At 41.2% G+C, this 25,675-nt stretch overlaps 1 protein-coding gene across 4 annotated transcripts in view; it reads left to right on the forward strand.

The window, feature by feature from the left end:
• The window catches only part of LOC126416212 (anoctamin-1-like), a 253,460-nt gene that overhangs the window by 102,344 nt on the left and 125,441 nt on the right, over positions 1–25,675 (forward strand). The window contains exon 1 of one of the 4 annotated variants that reach the window (XM_050083806.1): positions 446–591. The exons of the other annotated variants lie outside the window; for them this stretch is intronic. The gene's annotated coding sequence lies outside the window, so the exon portion shown is untranslated. Of the gene's footprint in view, positions 1–445; positions 592–25,675 lie in introns of those variants that run through there. 4 annotated transcript variants of the gene reach the window in all.

The following is a 25,675-nucleotide window of genomic DNA, read 5'->3' on the forward strand; positions in this document are numbered from 1 at the left end:
GCTGTTTTGCGGCCTCGCGTACGAGATGAAATCGGAGCACATAAAAGTGTAGTCATCCACGCAGGTACAGGACATCGTTCAAAGCAAGATCGAAAGTTCGATCAGATAATTTTGTTCGTCTGCTTGGTCGTCATTCACTTGCTTCTATTATTGTTTAAAAATAAAATAAAATGAACCATTGCCCTCCGGAAGAAGTAAATCTTCAAAATAGCGAATACTTGTAGCTGTTCTGTCGTGATGAAAATGATTAACAACTGTGGCTGGGAGAGCGCAACGGTGTTACCATAGTCCAGTCTAACGTAAGACTGTAGTGCGACTGTGCATGGCCGAGGGAGGCTGTACCGCTGATTCGTATTAGGTATCCCGTGGTCCGAAGCTGCGGCGCCTCTAGCGGATGGAACTGTGAACTATAGCTGGTCTCGGAGAAGGCGTTAGTTGTCGCGCCGCTAGATGTGTGGAAGGCGTGCTGCTCCACCGGTGACGGGAAAGTTGACATGACTTTCATGTAAATCTGAACGTGAGAATCTACCGCTGTGTCGTGAATGCTGTCTTGCAAACAGATCTCACATAAAGTGCGTTGGATTTGATTAGGTATGTAAACATCTCGTTGTTGAAGAGAAACTGAGAGTGCGAAGGTAGCAGATTTTGTGTCCGGAGACACATGCGAGCAGCGCTCACAGTGCTACTAAATTGATTTGTATAGCTCCAGCAGTTTCTTCTTCATCTCGTCAGACTAGAGTGTACATCGCAAGAAACGCATCAAACAAATCGTTTTCTTAGTGTGTCCGCTATGATATAACCTTAAATTTACATAAACAAGAAGTCGTACTGTCTGACAGAAATGTCATGTTCTTTGAATGGGCTGTGACTTTTTGTTTGCTGGTATGATATCCTGCAGGAGGAAGATGTATGCTGCTTTATAAAACGCAAGTAGTAGTAAAGCAAGGATATTCAGCGTTCAGAGGAGATATATTCAGGTTGCATATTTATGATTCCCATTTGATGTACGGTACTTCAGCATGAGTAATTTTACTGACGCTTCTTCGCTGGCATGAGTACAATAAGTTATGGATACTTTTGGGTGAGGTGGAGCTGGCATAATATTTAGCTTCCTTTTTTATGTCGAGTTTTCGTTACCCATCTCCTTTCTGGCAGATTTGTACGAAAATTGTAGGTGAGAAGTTGTATGTTAAACGGAACAGCGTTACGTTTGTACAGTGTTTCGCCTCGCGCATTCCACCGTTTGATGTGTTGGCCTTGACTGGCAAATGCTAGCATGCCGGCTTACAACTTCCTTCTTCGAGGGTATCCAAAACTATTTTGGTTTGCAGACAGAGCAAAATAACTTCATTGTATCGCTTCCTGTGCAGTATATGAGCGTAAGAGGCCTCTTTGTTTCGTGCTTTTCTCGAGCGAATCAACGTCGGAATTCTCGGATGTGGTGAGACGAAAACGTTTCAAAACTTAACGTAAACGTAGCATGAGTGTTTAGAGGTACCTCTTGAGGCTAGTGCGGAGCAATGTTTGCTGTTTATTGACACATTCACCGTCCGGTGAGACCGCGATCTCTGCGTCACTGCCGCACTTAGTCATTTCCGACAAGGCCGTGCGTGTGAGGCCGGTTTGTTGCCATTAACGCCTGCTAAAAAGCTAAACACAGTATATAATGTTCTGCCTTGTCAGAGCTAGGATGCAGAGATAAGCATCTTGTTACTTAGATGCTTAAAGTCTGCCCTGCCATCTCATTAAAATTATCTAAGGTCAAGGCGAAAAGTAGGTGATTTTTCGATTATTGTGGCTTTCAAGTGGACTTGCACCTAGTGTTTGGGGAAATACGGAAGCGTCCGATCCCACCCGTCTGCTTTGACCATGACGTCACAAATATGGCGGAAACAAAAAAAAAACACACACACACACACACACACACACACACACACACACACACACACACACACTTTCCACAAGAAGCCTAATGACACTAACGGGACAAGCGCGGGAAATGGAGTGTTTTGGGTGGGGGCAAACTAAATATAAACTAATTTAGACGCCTTGCGTAGCTACAACGTGTAAATGAAGACAGCCATGCATGAATACCACCTCCCCAGGGGTCGTAACCCCTGCAACCCATAGAAGATAAAGATGCTTCAGTAGCTGATTAGTGTTTTTTGTCTTTTAAAAAAAAATCTCACGGGATAGAACGAACAAATCAGAAAGATAAATATAATAAACTAAAACAGAAATTCCAGGAAACAGATAATTAAAATAAGTAATAAGTGTTTTAAAATTTAAAAAAAAAAATCTCACGAGATAGAACGAACAGATCAGAAAAGTAAATAAAATAAGATAAAACAGAACTGGAGACAGCCACACTCAAACCAAACTCCGCGCCGTCATGACGTCACACACAACACCCTTACGTCACGGGTCAAAGGCGACGCGTGGGATCGGACGCTTCTGTCGACCCGTGTTTGGGGCGCTCTTCCAGTGCATTGAGAATGCCTTTACATAAATTAACTGACATTCAGATCCCAAAATATCAGATCAGCTGAATCTGACGATACCGGATGTCGGCTTCGTCCTGTGACGTAATGTTGTGGCGTTATGTCTGTTTGTGCTGGATGGTTGTAATTAAAGTGCAGCTACTCAGAGGTCCAGTGCAGGCTGTCATTACCGTATGGCAGCGAAACTTTGTAGATATTCTAATGTCGAACTGATTTATGCTGGAAAAAATTAGTTTTGGCCACCAAATGCAAACCTGGCGCCGGGAATGCAAGAAAGATTTATAGACATGTTTTCATATGTAATGCATTAGGAACAGGACATGGGCAGTAGAGGTCAAACAAGTGAGAAGGGCATAACGTTGCCACTTACGTAATTTGAACACACGACGTCGACAAGATGCTGTACTGCGCCAGATTTGCAACAGGTGGACAAAATTGGAACCAATTTTTTTCCGGCGTAAATCGGTTCAGCTTTAATACATTAGGATATCTACAAAGTTTCGCTGCCATACGATAATTACAGCCACCACGGGACCTTTGTGACTAGCTGCACCACCTAGTGCTTGCTACGAAACGTGTGGAGAAAATAAAAATGCACTCATTGTATTCACCTATATTGCATTATAACAAGCTGTCCGCTAACAGTCACTTAAGTTAATATTTCAGTAGTCTCAGATAGAGACAGATGTTACAGTAAACTTCAGGCTCCACGTGTGTCGCACGGAACTCGCATTCAAGAGTGGGATTCGGATCCCCATTCAGCGATGCTAATTATCTGTGATTTTTCTAAATCGATGCATTGAATATCAGGATGATTCGCCTATTGAGTTTGTCCATCTCTAATTAGTGTCATCGTCAGTTCGTCAAACCCTAATCATTTTTTCCTAAGCACTATATTAACCCTCTTGACAAACATGCGAAGTTAATGTCTCAGTTAAGGCTGTGAGCTGGATTGCTTTAACAACAAAGTACGTAGTTTAATTCATTGCATTACAAACTACAGTAACTTACATGGTACGTCATCTGCCTAAGTGAAACTGAAAATCGGGACTCATTTATGCAATCTTGTCAATAGTGCCCCTTGCTTATAATTCTGGTCTGCATCATTATTCAGTCTTAGCAATATTTCATTGTTGGACCATCTTTAAAATGACATTAAGATACCGCCGACAGACCAGCTGCAATTGGAGAGCTTTAAGAGATCAAATGTGTCACTTCACACACTGTGATTGGCATGCTGTATGTTAATAGGTGCAAACGCGATGTTTGGTACTCGTCAAATTTCAAGCTTTGAAACAAGTGACGATCTGTCAGTAAACACCAGTGAAGAAAAGGCTGCAGGCAGCCACATTTTTCGATTCGTTCAAAATGAGTGGCTGGGTGCAGCTTTATCTTCAGTGATGTTTGCGAAAACAACCGCAGCTTTTTTTTTTTAACTGTCATAGATAAAATAAACTCCATGCAGTTTTAACACTGCTATTTCATTGACCATTATCTACGCCATAATATCAGCGAGCGATGGAAAGATTTGCATAATCAACAGAGATCAAAACTGGAATCTTCGTTGTTAAGCATTATTCGGTTTGTCAAATCTTTCATGCCTTCTTGGGGTAAATGAGTGACCCAGAGGACAGAGTTGTAGGGTACAAAGAAACACAGTAGAAGAAAGGAAACCGTACTAAGACTATAGCATACGTTGAAAGTGACCACCATTCATATTTTGGCACTTTGGGGCCCTTGTCAGCAAGTTGCTAAAGGCAGATCGAAGCTGGATTGCTGCAATCTCATCCGAAATGTTCTGCTGCGGTTCTTGACGACTGTGAGGATTGTTGCGATACACCTTGGACTTAGGGCTCCCCACGCAAAGTAATCGCACACTGACAGATCAGGTGACATGGTAGCCAGCTAGTGCTGCGAGCAGACTGACTGACCTCTGCTAACAACTGTCTGGCATTAAGACACTGTATTTGTGCTCCAAGGATCGTCCGGCTGTATGGACAGCTGCTCCGTCCCCTTGGAAGCAACTGTAAGTTTTTTCCTCCTCCCTTAATACCGTTACAGATGGTTTCAAAATCGTCTTTACTCATCCGGGCCGCATTCATTTGGCCCTCCCTGTACTTGTCAGGTTACACGTATTGAAACAATACATTCCTTTGGGAGACGGATCAGTGGTGTGTCGTTTTCAGAAATTCACATTATTTCTTAACTACCTTCGCTTCGTAATTCGCGTGATTAGAAATAAGCTAGAGAAATAACTTTTTGAGCAAGCACTCCTAATTACAAAGTGACAATTATTGAACTACATGAAATAAAATCGTCATACCTTCTGAACGGTTTGCGTTCGAACATTCAAACTGCGCGGTTGACCGCGGGACATGGTGGGAATTAGTATGGTTTGGTTTAGCGACGAAGCCCACTTTCATGTGGATGGGTTCGTCAATAATCAAAATTGGCGCATTTGGGGGACTGAGAATCCACATTCCGCGATCGAGAAGTGTCTCCACCATCAACTGGTGACTGTATGGTGCGCAATGTCCAGGAATACTATTCCTTGAAGGCACAGCGACTACCGAACAGCACATAAAGGTTTTCGAAGATGATTTCATCCCCATTATCCAAAAGTGACCCTGATTTCGACAAGATGTAGTTCATGCAAGGTGGAGCTCGATCCCATCAAACAGGAGTGTGTCTGATATCCTGGATGAGCACTTTGGGGACCACCTTCTGGCTCTGGGGTACCCAGAGACCACTGGCATGGACCTCGATTGGCCGCCATATTCTCCGGAAATGAACACACAGGACTCCTTTTTGTGGGGGCTACGTTAAAGACAAGGAGTACAGGAATAACCCTAAAACCTTAGCTGAGCTGAAGAAAGCAATTCATAAGGTCATCGACGGCATCGATATTCGTCTCTGCCACACCATCGCCAGTGATGGTAGGCATATCTAACGTGTCATAACCTAAATCCGAATATCCGTAGTGACGTTTACATGTTGAATAAAGTATGTGCACGACGTAGTTTGTAACTACTTTAGTTTTTTTCCTGTTCAGTAACCGTCATTCTGTGCTGTCGAGGCACATAGGATACCATCATTTTATTTTATTTTTTTCCACGCACTTGCTGTTCGGTTTCGTAATTATCAATTTTTGACGAGAAACACAGAACTTTCGCTTCAAGGAAGGGATTAATAATTTATGGTAAGGAGAAGTATAGAAAGTAGGACTTCTGAGCAAAATACTTACCTTTGCTGTCAACATTGTTTTCAATATAGAACTCCTACACTTTTACGGATAAGGTTTCCACCCGTGGCAAGTGAAAAGTAAGGGCAAATTAAAGAATTATTATTATTATCATCAAAGGCACAGTTCTTACTACTAAAGTTAGTCAGTTCACATTCTCACATCAAAACTAAGAGTACCATACTTGAAACTTAAAACATTTAAATGAAAAGTGTTTACCTTACTCGTTAGTGAAGAACAATGGGGGAGGGTTGCAACTTACACTTACAAGTACTTATTCGGTGTAGCGTTCTTTAGAAGTTTCTTCTCATGTAGAACATGCTGATAGAACTCTGAACAACTCTTATCTTACTTTAACGAGAAGTTCAGTTTCCTCACGAAGTACGAAGCATGTTGCAACACAAGTGGGATTTACTATTAGAATAACAGGCGGTTAAACAATTTACTTTTAAACCCACTTTTTTATTGCCTTCTCGTGAATTTTACCCATATGGGCTTTGGCTTATGATGATAAGACGATAAACTTATGAAATGAAATTTAAAATTGTACTGTATGATGTAAAAAAGTAAAACTGTAAAAGAAAACAAGAATAGCGACTTGAGGCTGTTCCATCATACTCATAGAGAGGCACGGGACAACCAAAAACGCAGAAACGATCCCGACACAATCAGGACACGTGGCAACCCTATTACGGATGGCTATTCGAAAGGAACAATTAAGAGCAGTGTAGCATCACTAACCGTGTAAACCATGCACCATTTGGTTCCATGTACAATGATAGAAAGCAGTGTGTTTTGGCTACGGGTTTGCTAAGATAGCAGTTGTAGACACATCCCCGCTGTTGAAAAAGTATTCAGTTCGTTGTACTGCATGTAGAATACAGGTTTTCTGCCGAAAACAATTGAAGAAGCAGTTCTTGTTCTTTCATAGTCGTTAATATTGATCAATCTATACACTGAGCAAGCAGTAAAGGAAACCAACAATAAATTTGCAAAGGAAATTTAACGTTCAGAGAATTAAGTTTGTCACAGAGTTTTTAATTCTGTCTGAGATAGCAAAGATCTTATAAGATCAGTTGAACAGAATGGAGGTCTTGAAAAAAAAGCTCATGTTTGAATATCAACAAAAGTAAAGCAAGGGTAATTGAATGTAATCGAATCAATCGGGTGATGGCAGAGGGAATGGCATTCGGTAGTACATTTGTTGCACACTAACGTGTGAAATTGTGCTTGCGAATTTTGTGAGCCTACAGATGGATAGTAAACTCAAATGCTACAGAAGAATGCTGAAGATTGTGGGTAGCTCGGAAAAATAATGAAGAAATAATATAATTGTGAAGGGAAAAAGGCGTGGCACAACTTGAATTGAATGAAGAATCTGTTGAAAGACATCCTGGGACATCAAGGAGTAATTGATTTGGTAATGGAGGGAAGAGTGTATGTCTGTGTGTGGAGGCAGTTAAAAATAGTAGCGGGAGATCATGGCTTGACTATAGTAAGCCGGGTGAAATATGTGAAGGTTGCAGTAGTATGAAGAGATGAAGATGCTTGCACATTACTGATTAACGTCGAGAGCTGCATCTAACCGGTTTTCTAATTTGAGACCACAAGTGTCAAGTCAAGGATATTATTATTATTATTATTATTATAAATATACAGAATTACTTTTTTTTACTTTCAGTGGCGCTTCCGATGTACATTTTGGTGACGATCTGTATGTGCCCTTTCGTGCAGAGACAAACAGCAGGAAGTTTTTGTTGCTTTTTTTTAAGCACACTATATTTTTTATTCGTTAATCCACTTCCTCGTGGAAATCTGTTTAAAAAGTATCATACTGAATCATTCGCGTAAACATGTTATTGAAAGGATCACACAAAGCTGACTTTTAGACTCCTTTATTAGCATACATTGCACGTCTCGAAATAACCTGTCCTCTTGCTGGATGTGGCAGTAAACAAATGGAAACGCAAGGAAAATGCTCACCCGTCATTTACTCAGTTGTCTTCAGTTGGTTTGTGTGTGTTCATTGCACTCAAACGAAGAGAACGTAGAAATGCTACTCATCTATGGAGAATGTAAATTAGCGGAACAGTAATGACTGATGTGCATTTTCCTTGTTTCAGCTGTGTAAGTGGCGCTTGACACCCAGTTCAGATGATCCTGATTATACTATAAATCTACAGCGCCACTGTAATATTGTTAACAATAATCTTGGCTTTACGCGTAATGTAATGTACATGTGTAGAAGTAATTTCCACTACAGCAACAACGCTTTCTGCTTTCACACATCCTGGTCAACTACAGGGAATATTGGAGCAATTTTCGTAATCATAATTATGCGACAGCACAGCTAAAAGATTGTTTGTTGTATTTTTCAGTGCAATGTCTTGTGAGCGAGAAGGTGCAGCTAGAAATCTTGAGTTCGGTATTCTTCGCATTCGTTCACGAACTTCCCACACTCCGTCTGACGCCATAATTCCCAGAAGCCTTGCTGCTTCTCCATTGTCTCAGGAAAGAGAGAAGTCATGAAACTCGAAAGTACTCTGTAGACAGCAAGAGTGAAACACCCACCTTCCTCTCGCAAAGCAATTTCGTATTTTCCGCGGATCGCTTCTGTACATTAATTCTCATTCTAAATCTTACAGATTCTATTTGCCAATCTTACAGCAGAGTACTGTTATCCAAAGTGGAGGAAATAGTTAACACGGGTGTTTTGTGTATGCAATCTCAAATCACTTGATCGCAGTTTTAGAAGTGACAGTTTCGCATTTCCGTCATAGTGATTTCTGGTAAAATATAAATGACTACAAAATCAAGATTCGCATTTAGAATATTTATGCCCTGTTTGAATATTATACGCTTCTCCTTAAGTAGATATCACAATTTTGACTGAGGTTCAAAAGAAATTTAATACTACTTGCACAAATATTATCTTACGACGAACGTGGTGAAAACTTTTAAAATAACAAGAATGTGTGTGGATGAGTGGGAAACTGCTGGGAATGAATACCGATATGGCGAAAATATGCTAGAATGAAGAAAAATAACCGGAAGTAATGAAGCAGATGTACGCGGCTCTTGGCCACGGGAAAAGAAGCGAATCACCTGACTGAGCGAAACGCGGTAAAACGCCACGGTTACATTTGTCCTAGACTGTGACGAATGCTGAAAATGCATCGCGCTGCCTTATTTCTATTCAGTCTGAAGCGTTAGCTCATTTTGTCCCAATTCTTAGTAGAAGAGTCCAATCGAAGTTTGGGAGGGGGCCGAGTTCGTCTCGCCTTGGCCAATCTATCCACAAGTGTCTAGAGACTCCAGAGTAAACGATGTTTTCTCAATCTGTTATAAAACCAACCACTACAGCGAGAAAATTTTCGAATCTGCTAAGTCTGAAAGACATGTTGCAAAGAATATTTTGTAAATTGAAAAGAAACGTGTAGTTCTGTAGGGGCGGGGGGGGGGGGGGGGGGGGGGCGCTTCAGCTCCATCATAGACATACCCCCCCCCCCCCCCCCCCCCCTTGAAATCGCATCTGGTCGACGATGCGAAATTATTTTTACTCGTCCTCCCTCTAACACGTCCAATTTCCACGTGGATGACAAACTTTTCATCTAGTAAAATCTCTTGCAAGTCTAAAAGTTAAGGAAAACATAAGACGCAGTACAATCTGCCGGAAGACTGTCGAAATTACGCCATAATTGTTTTTCATGGTTGCATTGAGCATCATCCAGTAATAAGCATACGCAATTCACGACAATGTCCACAAAGATTTCGAGTAAACTGACAGTATCCCATAATCGTAAGCCAATCGTGGAATGTTGGCAGACCGTAGTTGTGCAATTGAACATCTCTCATTATCGTAGGCGGTTATAGCGTTGTTCGGCAATTTAGTGTTTTATTTTCCTGTAAAATAAAGCTTATAAATATACATCGTGGTGACAGTACAGTGTGTTAACGCACGGCGTTCCATTGGGTAAGCCCCTCTGAGAGAGGTGATTTGAGGTAGAAACGAAACTTTTAACGGGTCGACAGAAGCGTCGGCTTTGACCCGTGACGTAAGGGTGTTGTCGTGTGTGACGTCATGACGGCGCGGAGTTTGGTTTGAGTGTGGCTGTCTCCAGTTCTGTTTTATCTTATTTTATTTACTTTTCTGATCTGTTCGTTCTATCTCGTGAGATTTTTTTTAAATTTAAAAACACTTATTACTTATTTTAATTATCTGTTTCCTCGAATTTCTGTTTTAGTTTATTATATTTATCTTTCTGATCTGTTCGTTCTATCCCGTGAGATTTTTTTTTAAAGACAAAAAACACTATTCAGCTACTGAAGCATTTTTGTCTGCTATGGGTTGCAGGGGCTACGACCCCTGGGGAGGTGGGTGGGTATTCATGCATGGCTGTCTTCACTTACACGTTGTAGCTACGCAAGGCGTCTAAATTTGTTTATATCTAGTTTGCCCCCCACCCAAAACACCCCATTTCCCGCGCTTGTCCCGTTAGTGTCATTAGGCTTCTTGTGGAAAGTGTGTGTGTTTGTTTTTGTTTCCGCCGTATTTGTGACGTCATGGGTCAAAGCAGACGCGTGGGATCGGACGCTTCCGTATTTCCCTTTTAACAGAGGGGAGAGATCCGGAAGAATCCGAGAAGGCAGCTGTAGCAATGCCACGCCATTCAGCATTGAGAATCTCCACTAGTGCTTTATTCTACCGCGGACTCTTCGTCGAAGCATAATTTTTAACGTTTGTGACTCAGGAACCACACCAATTCCAAGGAATATAGGTTCAACAGAGAAAACAAGAACAAATTTCATTCCATGTTGGGAACAGAAACAAGCTTGAGTCTACATAGCAATTTAAAATTCTGTGTGGGTGTGAGACAGTTTTCATGCGTCTAAAGCACTTACGGGATCAGTTACTTCGCGCATAAACCTGTACCTGAATGACCGGATAGGAATTTGAATCGTCGTCCTTTCTGTGTGTGTGTCCGAAGTTTCCGACTGCTGCAGTAACTTTCTTCACCATGAATGACGAATCTTCCGTATCCATGTTTCATTTTGAAGTTCGCTGTCACAGGGATGGATTTCACCGCACCTATTACGTTTTCTCTTCCAGTCTTCTCCTCGTCTCACGCTGTTGACTTAATTTTCTGGATCCTGCCCTACATGTTTTACTTTTCGTGAGACGAAGAATTTTTCATTTTCGTACTTAGCGCCAGTGTACTGATCACTGCGCCACCTTACTCGTCTTCAGACCAAGCTGACAGTTTAGTTTTTCATCGAACAACATTTATTTTTAGCAACAGCGTCATCCGTGGAAAGTCATTGATTACAACTAATCATCGTCATCATCATCATCGTCATCATCATCATCATCATCATCATCATCATCATCATCATCATCATCATCTTGTACAGTTTCCAGCCACTGGCTGGGTCTGTCGGGAACACAAGCCTCTCCATCGTGTTCTGTCTTTCCACCATTCCCCCTCTTCCACCTTCGTCCAGTTCTCTCCTCTTCTCGTCACACATTCCTTCACTCCCTTCACCCATCTATCTCTTGGTCTTCCCCTGGGCCTCTTCCCCTCCAGTTGCAGATCAAACATCCTCTTTGGAATTCTTCCCTCATCCATTCTCTTCATGTGTCCATACCACTGCAGTCTTGATTTTTCTATCCTGTCCTGTACTGGTTCCTCCTTTAGTCTTTCCCTCACATACACATTTCGCAATCTGTCTCGTCTTGTTACACTCAACCTGCTCCTCTGGAACTTCATTTCACTAGCTTGTATTCTACTTTTGTCGCTTTTGTGCATTACCCATGTCCCACTTCCGTATGCCAATATGGGGACAAAGTAGGTTCGGTATATAATTCCCTTGGATTTCTGTGGCACCTCCTTGCTCCAAATAAGCCCCATAATGCATTTGAAGAACTGCCCTGCTTTTCTGCACCTTTCATTTATTTCCATAGCGTTTCCCCCCTTACTTTCAATCACGCTTTCCAGGTACTTGAAGTTCTCTACCACTTGTAGTTTTTCCCCTCCACAAGTTATATCCACATTTGGCCTATTCTTCTTCCTTGTTGTGACAATTATTTCACTTTTCTTTGCAGAGAAATGCATTCCATATTGTGCTGCCGTTGCCTCCCATACATCTAACTGCTCTTGCACCTCCTTCTCGCAATTTCCCCATAACATCAGGTCATCGGCAAAAAGGACTGCTTTCATTTTATGATCTCCAATTGCGTCTGATACTTGCTGTAGGATTCGATGATTACAACTAATACCTCCCCGAAAATAAAAAAAATACTACTTTCCTATATGAGTGGCTCCATGATCTTATACTCAGTAAGGCAGAGCTCTCTGGTCACTCGCTAGACTTTGCCTAATGCTATCTTGTTGGAACCAACCTAGTTTCGATAAGTTATCTATTGCGATAGCCATGTCTGGGCACAGTGGCTGCTACGTTAGCCTAGAACCAGGAGAGCAAATGATTTGCCGTTAACTCCGAATCTTACTGTCTGAAGGAGTATGGAAATTGTAATTGAAGACACGCCGTTTCTGATGCTTAACTAAATATCAGCCTCGCTATTAGGCCTTGTGTACTTAAGCGTTTGTTGTTGTTGTGGTCTTCAGTCCTGAGACTGGTTTGATGCAGCTCTCCATGCTACTCTATCCTGTGCAAGCTTTTTCATCTCCCAGTACCTACTGCAGCCTACATCCTTCTGAATCTGCTTAGTGTATTCATCTCTTGGTCTCCCTCTACGATTTTTACACTCCACGCTGCCCTCCAATACTAAATTGGTGATCCCGTGATATCTCAGAACATGTCCTACAAACCGGTCCCTTCTTCTGGTCAAGATGTGCCACAAACTTCTCTTCTCCCCAATCCTATTCAATACCTCCTCATTAGTTACATGATCTACCCACCTAATCTTCAACATTCTTCTGTAGCACCACATTTCGAAAGCTTCTATTCTCTTCTTGTCCAAACTATTTATTGTCCATGTTTCACTTCCATACATGGCTACACTCCATACAAACACTTTCAGAAACAACTTCCTGACATTTAAATCTATATTCGATGTTAACAAGTTTCTCTTCTTCAGAAACGCTTTCCTTGCCATTGCCAGCCTACATTTTATATCCTCTCTACTTCGACCATCATCAGTTATTTTGCTCCCCAAATAGCAAAACTCCTTTACTACTTTAAGTGCCTCATTTCCTAATCTAATACCCTCAGCATCACCCGACTTATTTCGACTACATTCGATTATCCTCGTTTTGCTTTTGTTGATGTTCATCTTATATCCTCCTTTCAAGACACTGTCGATTCCGTTCAACTGCTCTTCCAAGTCCTTTGCTGTCTCTGACAGAATTACAATGTCATCGGCGAACCTCAAAGTTTTTATTTCTTCTCCATGGACTTTAATACCTAATCCGAATTTTTCTTTTGTTTCCTTGACTGCTTGCTCAATATACAGATTGAACAACATCGGGGAGAGGCTACAACCCTGTCCTACTCCCCTCCCAACCACTGCTTCCCTTTCATGTCTCTCGACTCTTATAACTGCCATCTGGTTACTTAAGCGTTACCTATTCGAAACCACTGCCAATACCACTAGTACAGGCTTGTTGCACAGATCTGTTCTCATCGTTTTTAGAAGTGAGCAAGTGATCTGCTCTAAATGACTTTTCCTGCTGTCATTTCCGTTTTGGACATTTATTTCTGCTATGTACGAAGGCGTACATATTCTTTAATTGCTCGGAAAATATGATACGTAACTGACACTTCCAGATTTTCTCACTCAAGAGTGCTTAAGATTTATTAGAGGTTAATGCCGAAACATTGAGGTAGTACGGCCCTTATAAATGCAAAGCGGCAAACGTACTAGGCAGCAGTGTAAGGCACCTAGGTTATCGAACGAAACTAGTTTAAGAAGTGTGCTAAACAAGGAAGAAACGATATTGTTCTTCGACGGCTTCCTCATGTGATTAACATCGCCTCCCACAGAAACAAACTTTTGCACTATAAAATGCCATGAGCCATTGGGTGCTGAATTAGTCGGATAAGCCAGCGGTGTCACTAATAATTTAAGTGATTGGATTTTCGTCATTGTTACTACTGTTATGTACGCCTAATGTTCTAGTGAAAGAACGCTTTCTTGTGTGTCAGGGCAATTTTTAATATTTTAGACGACGAAACGCACCTCTTCAGCCATAGAACTTGCCTGCCCCCCAGCCATAAAATAACAAGTTTCGATTTTTGAGAACTTTTTATAAAACCTACCATGAGAGATCATCTTTTTGTGAGATACTGTTCTGAAATTAAGCTTTTTAAAATCCATGGATAAGAAATAAAAACTTTGAAGTTTGCCGACGACATTGTAATTGTCAGAGACAGCAAAGGACCTGGAAGAGCAGTTGAACGGTATGGACAGTGTCTTGAAAGGAGGATTTAAGATGAACATCAACAAAAGCAAAACGAGGGTAATAGAATGTAGTCGAATTAAGTCGGATGATGCTGAGGGAATTAGATTAGGAACTGAGACACTTAAAGTAGTAAAGGAGTTTCGCTGTTTGGGGAGCAAAATAACTGATGATGGTCGAAGTAGAGAGGATATAAAATGTAGACTGAAAATGGCAAGGAAAGCGTTTCTGAAGAAGAGAAATTTGTTAACATCAAGTATAGATTTAAGTGTCAGGAAGTCTTTTCTAAAAGTATTTGTATGGAGTGTAGCCATGTATGGAAGTGAAACATGGACAATAAATAGTTTAGACACAGAGAGAATAGGAGCTTTTGAAATGTAGTGCTACAGAAGAATGCTTGAGATTAGATGGGTAGATGAAGTAAGTAATGACGAGGTACTGAATAGAATTGGGGAGAAGAGGAATTTCTGGAGCAACTTGACTAAAAGAAGGGATTGGTTGGTAGGACACATTCTAAAGCATCAAGGGATCATCAGTTTAGTATTGGAGGGAAGCGCGGAGGGCAAAAATCGTAGAGGGAGACCAAGGCATGAATACACTAAACAGATTCAGACGGATGTAGGTTGCAGTAGTTACGAGATGAAGCTTGCACAGGATACAGCAACATGGAGAGCTGCATCAAACTAGTCTCTGGCCTGAAGACCAGAACAACATATCTATTTCTTATTTTGGTTGAATTTCATTTACTTATAAACCAGTCTTTCATTTAAATTTTCATCTCCATTGTTTTGTCCTTAGTGCAATATATACTTAGGTTATGTTTTAAATGTTTTTATGACGATTACCGTCCAAAAAGTTGCACATCTGGTAACAGAAATAAATTTTTCACACCATTGTGCAAATATAGATTATTTCGTGTTTTGTTTTGTAACTGATGGAACGGAGTTTTAAAACAATTGAATATTTTAACAGACAAATATATTTAAATTCATATTGACAAAAATTCCGATAGAAATAACAATCACATAAACAAAAACGAAACAAATGGAAATGTTCATACGGTGATGATTTGACAAAGGAACAGAAATAAAAAATTACAGTTAAACCAATTAACGGAATAAAAATAATGATCGAAGTAATTTCGATAACAATTTAAAAATAAAAACTAAAGTTGTGCACTGATAAGATTCGAACCCTCAACCTCGTGCATGCGAAGCTGTTATCCTATCCATTATACTACATTCAAATCAACTTTGTTAGCGCTATCAAACTAAATTTCGATTTTTTTCGTCAATTACTTGCAAATGAGGGTCCACAAGGGTAAATGGCTACAGTGTGTGGTACGCGGGATTTTAACCTACATGACCGTAAGATGGTTTCAAAAAGTCGATCGCACCGCTGGGGCGTTTTCTTGTTAGTAACGTACCGAAGATGTCCAGAGTTCACGGGGATATTTTAGAGAATGGTGTGATATAAGTTGCTATTGGTACTGGGACAGCATTGTGACGACCTGCTGTTTGCACCATGCGAGGAGGGCCACGTAACAGAGCAGATGCGATAGGAAATTCCACTTCCATTATTCGGAGAAACATTTAAGGTCGTGGAATGGACACCAAACCCTACGAGGACAGGCCTCTTAATTCACAAATTCAACGTATAATCATCTTGTTTTATGTGCGCGTGCGTGCATGTGTGTGTGTGTGTGTGTGTGTGTGTGTGTGTGTGTGTGTGTGTGTGTGAGGGGGGGGGGGGGGGAGAAAGAGAGAGAGAACGAAATTCTCTCCACTCTGCCCCCTCCCTTATCTGGCTTCTTGTAATCAAATTCGTTGGTTTACTCAACAGCGACTCTCAGGCGTTTACTTTTCCTGTATCTTGAAGCACATGTATACGAAATATTCCATAGAATTCGGTTAATGTGATGCATATCGATCTTCGTGAACTCGTAGCACCACCACCACAGCTACTACTACTACTCCATGCAAGCCGTTTGCAAATGTTCACGATGGGTTGCTGTTAGGAAGGGAAGTTGGGATTTTCCTTCGGTCATCCTAATTTAGTTCTTTCGTCATACCCCTATCGCGTCCCAAGCTATTGCTGACACGGTTCCTTGGAAATGCCCACGGCCGATTATCTTGCTCCAGGACTGCCGAGACAATTTTCGCGTATATGTAATGAACGCATCGACGCACAATTAAAATGTAATAAAAGTCACAATCCAGAAACGAGGACATATAATTTAAGAACCATTCAATTCTTTCTTCATATCACTTTTTAATCCCCCCCATTAACCAAGAAAATACAGTAAAAAAATCTGTTGAAACGATACATAAAATCAAAAGCATAAAACTTCTGTTCTTCACTACATGTACCCACACGACTATAGAACTTTGGTGACTGAGAATTGTGAGAAGCGCTTCATGCATTCGACAATCTGAAAATCAGTGAAATTGATGAGAAATGAAATAGATTAGAGATGTTTGTTGATGAAGGCTATCGCGGATACCACGTATCAGTGGTTTGTTTCGTATAAACATAGCAGCAATATAAGTACGGTAAAAATACCTTTGGCCATTTGCCTTTTTATTCGTCTCGATAGGTACTGTTCTGTCGCTGACTTCAAGTCGGCAAGCTTTCGGTGCATATGATGCCGCCCACTTGGGTTAATATAGTTACAAACAGCAAGCGCCTTTCATCATAATTACTCTGCGGATCGCAGGAAGTGAAGACTTGTTATGATTTCATAAAGTCGTTTCGTAAAGTATCGAATAAGTAATAAACTGTATAGCTCAGTGGTTCCCAAACTCAATCTAGCTTCGGCCGGCGCACCGTTAAAATGTGCTAATATTGTACACATGACAGCAAGGCATTTCAAGAAATTGTGTAAGGATGTGGGAGCCGATTACACGTCTTGTAAATTCAATTACAGTTAGAAATGTACCCTTTTCTTTCACAAGGGGAAGTCTATTATGTCAGACAGCCTGTGGAAACTGATTTTTTCGCTAAACTAGCATACTTAGGGCTATATCTTTCAAAAGTTTTATTCGTTGATTCTCTTCCTGCAGGGACACAATGTGTACATTTTAAAATAAAAAGAATATTTCAGCTTTCAGCAATAGATCACTACATTTTGCGGAAGATGGTACCGTTTATTTTCTTTCCTTCTTGTACCAATTTGTAATCTCGAGAATGAAACTTATTTGTCTTGTCTGTATAAAAAACTGTTTTTTTAACATCTGTGACAGATCATCAAATGGTTCGCAAAAAGTACTTTAAGGCACATGTAAACGACGATTCCGCATGGATTAAAGACACATTTAGCGCCAAAATTCCATCTGAATTAACTCTAAACCACCAAAGGAAAGGAAATGTTACATTGCTACTAAAGCATCGTGTATTGTGCTACTCAGATTTAATCAAAGTATTATTATTATTATTATTATTATTATTATTATTATTATTTTCGATTATTCCCATTTAAAGAGAGCGTTTGAACTTGAATTCCTTTATGATGATTGTTTTTCCTAAGCCTAAATTTTCTTCCTGTGTTGACTGTGTTGCTTCTTTAGCTCCGCTGTCCATTTGCATCCTGATCTCTTCTGTGTTGTGGTGTCAAATTTATGTTTTTTGATGATGTTCCTGAGTTCCGTTCTATTTTCTGCATCGTTTACTGTTATGTGTGCTTGTCTGAGGTCCTCTTCAACTTCTTTTATCCATTTTGTTTTTCCCCTGTCTGAGTTGATGACTTTAAGAATTATTGTTATTATTATTAATTTCGTGACTAGGGCGGTACAATAGTTACTTACAAATTTAAAATAAGAATTGCGTTCAAAGTGATAACTTATAGGTTATGCTTTAGTTAATTACTATTATTAGATCTACAATGGTATGTTACATAAGCAACTAAGTACAAAATGTCCTGCTGTACACCCTACTGCAGTTGTAAATTTACGAGGGTTTTGCAGTCTAGGGTTAACGTCTTTACAATAAGTATCTGTTAATGAATTGTCTTCCGATAGTGTATCGCAGACAAAATTCTTCAGCATGGAACTTATCGATTTATGGATATTACTGGTAAAGCACAATGAATGCTAAGTAGAGTTTGTTTCCGAGATTTTAGATTCATGAATTTAAAACATGCGTTTAATTTCTATTTTTGAACTAATCTACTGTCATCAGGTGCGCTCTTCAATAGCATTCGATCGACCAGAATTTTGAGCTGGGTAAATTCTGACATGTTAAGGGCTTCGGGAACCAAAAAAAGTGTGGGAATCACTGATGTAGCTTACAGAATTGATAGTAGCATTTTAGATGTAGCCCATACGTCCAGTGGGTTTCTTGTAAATATTTAACCCTATACTACTAAACCCTCGTAAAGTTACAATTGCAGCAAGGTATAAAGCAGGTCATTTTGTACTTAGTTTCGTATACTATGTGATCAAAAGTATCCGGACACCTTACTGAAAATAATTCAAAAGTTCGTGGCGCCCTCCATCGGTAATGCGGGAATTCAATATGGTGTTGGCCCATCCTTAGCCTTCATGAAAGCTTCCACTCTCGCAGGTATACGTTCTATCAGGTGCTGTAAGGTTTCTTGGGGTATGGCAGCCCATTCTTCACGGAGTGCTGCACTAAGGAGAGGTATCGATGTCGGTCGGTGAGGCCTGGCACGAAGTCGACGTTCGAAAACATCCCACAGGTGTTCTGTAGGACTCAGGTCAGGACTCGGTTCAGGTCAGTCCATTACAGGGATGTTATTGTCGAGTAACCACTGTGCCACAGGCCGTGCATTATGAAGAGGTGCGTGATCGTGTTGAAAGATGCCGTCGCCATCCCCGAATTGCTCTTCAACAGTGGGAAGCAAGAAGGTGCTTAAAACATCAATGTAGGCCTGTGCTGTGATAGTGCCACGCAAAACAACAAGGGGTGCAAGGCCCCCTCCATAAAATACACGTCCACATCATAACACCACCGCCTCCGAATTTTACTTTTGGTACTACTCACGCTGGCAGATGACATTCACCGGGCATTCGCCATACCCAAACCATGCCGTCGGATCTCCACATCGTGTACCGTGATTCGTCACTCCACTCAACGTTTTACCACTGTTCAATCGTTCTTACACCAAGTGAGGCCTTGTTTGGCATTTACCGGCGTGATGTGTGGCTTATGAGCAGCCGCTGGACCATGAAATCCAAGTTTTCTCACCTCGCGCCTAACTGTCGTAGTACTTGCAGTGAATCCTGATGCAGTTTGGAAGTCCTGTGTGATGGTCTGGATAGACTTCTGCATGTTACACATTATGACCCTCTTCAACTGTCTTCGGTCTCTGACAGTCAGCAGACGAAGTCGGCCTGTGCGCTTTTGTGCTGTACGTGTACCTTCACGTTTTCACTTCACTATCACATCGGAAACAGTGGACCCAGGAATGTTTGAGTGTGGAAATCTCGCATACAGACTTATGACACAAGTGACACCCAGTCACCTGACCACATTCGAAGTTCGTGAGTTCCGCGGAGCGCCGCATTCTGCCCTCTCACGGTGTCTTACGAATACTTACAAGGGAACCTCCCCATCGCACCCCCCTCAGATTTAGTTATAAGTTGGCACAGTGGATAGGCCTTGAAAAACTGAACACAGATCAATCGAGAAAACAGGAAGAAGTTGTATGGAACTATGAAAAAATAAGCAAAATATACAAACTGGGTAGTCAATGTGCAACATAGGTAACATCAAGAACAATGTGAGCTCTAGAGCGCCGTGGTCCCGTGGTTAGCGTGAGCGGCTGCGGAACGAGAGGTCCTTGGTTCAAGTCGTCCATCGACTGAAATTTTAATTTTTTATTTTCAGACAGTTATTATCCGTCCGTCCGTCCGTCCGATACGAGGTAACTGCGCCGTAGTATGGGGACGCCACACCTAAACAAACATCGAAACACACGTCAGTCGACTACAGCGCACGGAAGAGAGAGTATTCCTGCAAACGAGGCTCCCTGGCTGGCAGTTGACTGTTCACTACTTTGGACGAGAGTGCATTAAATACGTGAGATGTATTCCGTGGGCAATATGAATCCAGCAAATATAGCTCGCGATTTCAATAACAATCGCACGGTTTTGCGGTGCGGTCGCAAAACACAGCAGCTAAACTTATTACAGTGAACAGAGACGTCAGTGAACGAACGGACAAATCATAACTTTGCGAAAATAAAGAAAGTAAAATTTTAACTCGAACGAAGACTTGAACCAAGGACCTCTAGTTCTACAGCGACTCACGCTAACCACGGGACCACGGCGCTCCCACGCTCACGTTGTCTTTGATGTTGCCTGTCGTGCACATGGACTACTCAGTTTTTATATTTTGCTTACTTTTTTCATAGTTCCATACAACTTCTTCTTGTTTTCTCGATTGATCTGTGTTCAGTTTTTCAAGGCCTATCCACTGTGCCAACTTATATCTAAATCTGAGGGGGGTGCGATGGGGAGGTTCCCATGTTAGGACGCTGATATGGAGTACCTGGTAGTAGATGGCAGCACAATGCACCTAATATGAAAAACGCATGTTTTTCGGGGCGTCCGGATACTTTTGATCACTGTGTATGTAACATACCATTGGAGGTCTAATAATTGCAATGTTCATTAACATAGTATACGTGAACGTAGATTTTTCGGGTGTTGTGACGCACAATTCTGTGGATAGGAATTTTGTCCGCCTTGTGCTCAACATATTTTAGCTTTCCATAGCTTATGTTAATAATTAGAGTTAATTAGCGGACTAGATGTCGAGAGACAAGGGCTAATTCTACCCCATGCCGTTGTCAAATATGACCAGTGAAGTGACTGCTTTACAATAAGACAGAAGCCCTATTAACATAGATGTTCTACAGAGCCCAGTCACATTGTGACCACCGCCTACGTTGGACGCCAGTGTGCAATAACCAGACACACACGACAGGTGGAAGCACAACAGTGGAAGGTATATAAAACGAAAAACAGTATAGTCGCTGTCGTAACGCGGAAACGAAGCGATTTATATGACTTCCAAAACAAAAAGTTTCAGATCATTGGCTTTTGGATCAAGGGGGGGGGCGGGGGGGGGGGGAGCATTCCCGAAACGGCTTAGTTTGTAAACTGTTTGTGTGCTACCTTGGATAAAGTATATCGCGCATGGCAAAATGCGCTATCCAGAACCGACGCTGAGGAACTGTGGTGCACCACGGGCCATAGATGTCAGGGGTCAATAACGGTTGCGGAGATGTGTGCGGGAGAGTAGACATGCAAATGTTGACCAATTTTGACCGCCCAGATGAATCAAGGGGCTACCAACAGTGTCTCATCAACGACTGTTCGGCTATAAGTTGCTGCGTATTAACGTCCGCAACAGGTGCCTGCTTCATACACCCATGCTGAGTGCTGTTCATTGGCGACAAAGGCTGGAATTTTCCAGCCAGTAACGCAGCTGGACGTCTACTGATTGGAGACAAGTGGCGTATTCAAATGAATCGCGTTTTGTGCCTCACCAGACAGATGGCCGTTGGCGTGTACAGCGGGTAAAGTCTGAAAGAAAGCATCCTGGAAGACTCGTCGGAATATTGTGTTTTGGCGAATGTTTTCGTGGAATCTTAGTGAATGCTCTTGTCAATCTGGAAGCCACAATGGATGAATATAAGTATGGATCTGTCTTTGGGGACCATGTCCACCCCTACGTGCAGTTTGCTTTTCCTCGGAACAGTGGCATCTATCAGCAGGACAAAGCAACGTGCCACACAGTTTTCAGTGCACGTGCGTGGTTCGAAGAGCACCAGGATGAGTTTACCATACTCCCTGGCCACAAAACTCTCCCTATTTAAACCCAATCGACAATATGTGGGACGATCACTATTGGGCTGTTCACGCCATGGATCATCAACCGACGAACCTAGCGCAGCTGACCGTCTCACTAGTCAGCATTCATAATCATCTTGAGGTTGAAGCTCTTTTCTTCCGTGTGTGCTTTAACAATACGTATGTTTTTGGATAGGGTCCGCCTCTAGCAAAACACAGTTTTGTTTTTTAACCCAAACATGTTTCACTGCAGTTGCAGCATCTTCAGTGGGCTTTTATTTTTGTTCTGTTAAAGATAAAGAGTGTTCTTTGCTGTTTGTATACATGTAGCTATTAGTTTTTAAATCGTAATTACATATATTTGAAAAAACACACTAATTAGGAATTCATACCTTTTTACCACATGGTGTAGTTTTTCTGATGTGTTGTGTTCCTACAGTGGCCGTTTTGTTCCACAGTTTGTGGGACAAAACACATAAATTACGAATTCATACCTTTTTACCACATGGTGTGGTTTTTCTGATATGTTCCTACAGTGACCGTTTTATTCCACAGTTTGTCCCACAAACTATGGAACAAAACGCTCACTGTAGAAAAACAACACATCAGAAAAACCACACCATGTGGTAAAAAGGTATGAATTCGTAATTTATATGTGTTTTCAAATGTCTGTAATTACGATTTAAAAACTAATAGCTACATGTATACAAACAGCAAAGAAAACCCTTTATCTTTCACAGATGAAAAATAAAAGCCCACTGAAGATGCTGCAACTGCAGTGAAACATGTTTGGGCTAAAAAACAAAATTGTATTTTGCTAAAGGCGGACCCTATCCAAAAACATACGTAGTCAGTATTGTTCCACATCCCTGCGGTACCTTCCAGTAGCTCACTGACTCTTCCTGCACGTCCTCCAGCAGTCCACGATGCAGAAGGTGATTATTCAGGCATTTGACTGGTGGTCTCATTAAAGTGACTGGACATTGTATTATATCGAGTTTCGCTCGTGGTCACGTCTGATGTTTGGTAAACAGTTCAAGACAGTTTGTTTACGACAGTTTTCACAGCTACGAATTATTGTCTGAATATTTTACCACACAGGCTGTTTCTTGATGATGTAGAACTTCCTGTTATTTTGTATCCATCACTGTACTGTTTCGATTATGGAGTCACTTTCAAATGCTTCCGGGAGTCCAAGGTGCAGTAAGGTTCACCACAAGTAATCGTACGCATGGACGCAAGTATTGTAGTTTGTCCAGTACTTGAAACTAAATCAGGATGCTCGGAAGGTCAGTTAAATCTCGTCCCTCTTGAATGCGAGACCAGGACGCTCTGAAGGTCAATTAAATCTTATTCCTCCAGACTACGAGACCAGTGTTTTAAATACTGCGCTACCTACCACGGGCTCGTGAGAGAAAAGCTTCCCTTTGCAGATTCCACTGAATCGTGTCGACCTTGAAATCGGAGACAAGTCTAGATGACTGCAAAAACTGTCGCGCCAAATGCCTATACGGCAGGAAAGTGAACTTGCTGTCGAGCAGTATGGGCCATTGGCCAACATATCTTGCGAGTGAACATTTTAGAGAACTTTCTCTCCTATAGGCAACGCTATTTCTGCGCCGTAACGTACTTTCCTAACTACATCGGAGAACTATCAAAAAGAATACACTAATGGAAGGGCGTTTATTACAATTTAACAGTGAAACTGTTCGCGAGAGTTAGAAAATATGCTAATCGTGAAGACTAATGCCTCTGGAGTACGGCTGATCCGAAACTGTGCCCCTTTTTGGCGAAAAGTTCCGGTGCAAACGTCAGCAAGTTTAACTTTAACGTGCCATTTATCAGAGCTCTCGAATGCTTATCAGAAAGTACTTCGCTTCGTAAAAGAAGTTCCTATTATACTACAGTTATTGGTCATCCAAATTAATACTTTGCATGCGTGTTATTACTAGTCAGAAACATTGTTTGGACTTGAATCGTTTGCGAAATAATAAAAGTTTCTACGTTGAACGGGTCGCTCAATACGTAACTGGGCAAATTCAGATTCTTATGGGTAGAAAAGTGGTCATATGTTGGCAGACTGGCAGTCAGAGTGGTTGCACGTAAACTGCTGTGATGCATATTCAGCCAGCTTTTATTGCCAGTGATAGTTACGGCAGGATCTGTTTACGTCTTTGATTGATTTCAAGGCCGCGAGGCTTCACTGGATCTCACAAAGGCAAGCATCTGTCGCTGGTAGGAATTTCGCGACCAAGGATGCAGTGACTGTGTGTAAAAACTGAAACTGGTTTTCCTCTGGATTAATTTCGATTTAGGCGATTCTTGGGTGCCTTTTTTTCTTGCAGTGTGCTCATTTCTTAGCAGCTGACCATGAAAGGTGGAGCATTTTAAAGTTTTTGCGGAAACTTTCTTCAATGTTGGCGCTTCTGGGGGAATTTCCCAATATCATTACCGTATAAAAACTGTTAAGTAACTATTTCGATTAATCACGTTTAATCAATGTTTTTATGGTGTACGTGATGTGAATGCTAACTTTCTTTTGTTCAATCTAGAGCTGTAGACATCGGATAGAGTGGATGGGGCGAAATCGGCTTGAAAATAGCTTGTAATGGCTCCTCCAAAACAGTTCTTGGTAGATAGCGCAGAGTAATCACCAACAGGAGAAAGAGCAAAACAGTAAAGCTGACCTCCTCTCCATACGAAAATGATATGGAAATTGAAGAAAAAGCCAGGATTCTGAAATGAGAAACTCAAAACGAAAACTTTTTACAGGGGAGAGACAAAATGGTCAAGCTGTAACGAAGGCGAAGTAACAGAAAACGACAGCTGGAAAGATTAGACTATTCGAAATAAATAAAATTGAAACAACAAAATTCTTTAGACTTCATCAGGTGAAAATCCAGACGAAGCATGCGGATTTTGTGATGGGCTTTATTCAGATTCCTTATCAAAGGAGGGATGGATCCAGTGTGTATCTCATGAACAATGTTCCAGTGCTGAGGAAAAAGAGAACTGCTTCGTCTATGATATCTGTTGTTAATGAAGTGTGTATTCGATTTTTTATTAGGAGGAGTTGAAAACTTTACCTGTACTAGTGAGATATTTTGAATTATTGTTCCTTATTAAAAACGAGTTTTGATAGTGAAACAAAGTTTGTCGTATCCCTTGATAATATATTTAAGGATTTCTTTGTTTTCTTATATTTTTGTACTACAGAATAAACCATTTTGCTTTGGCTACCCAGTTTTAACCAATGGTCGGGATAAAAAGTTTTTTTGTACCGAACTAGGTTCATTATTTTTTATGCTGCACTGGTTTATTTTATGCTTTAACCAGACTTGTATCTTGTTGTTGAATACATAATAGATCTGAATAACTTTAATTTTGCAAACTTATTGATCCCTGAAAATAATTTATGTGGATTGAGTTACCCCACTTTCCCCAACTTAAACAATAACACGGCTGATGTCCTTCATCTTGATCATACGAGCTAGCGTTACGACTGATGACCCCGATCTCGATGAGATATCTAACGATAACCTACCTCTCTTGGATGACTGTGGTATTGTCGACGTGGAAGATGGCTTACATTTTGTTTTGATTTGGGTTGTTATCGATTTCTACTGAATTATGTTGAACAGTGCTTCAGGCATGATTGTTCTAATCGACCCCAACCTCACGTCCATTACAGCAGTC

This window comes from Schistocerca serialis, chromosome 8, assembly GCF_023864345.2.
Source record: "Schistocerca serialis cubense isolate TAMUIC-IGC-003099 chromosome 8, iqSchSeri2.2, whole genome shotgun sequence".
Lineage (NCBI taxonomy): Eukaryota > Metazoa > Arthropoda > Insecta > Orthoptera > Acrididae > Schistocerca > Schistocerca serialis.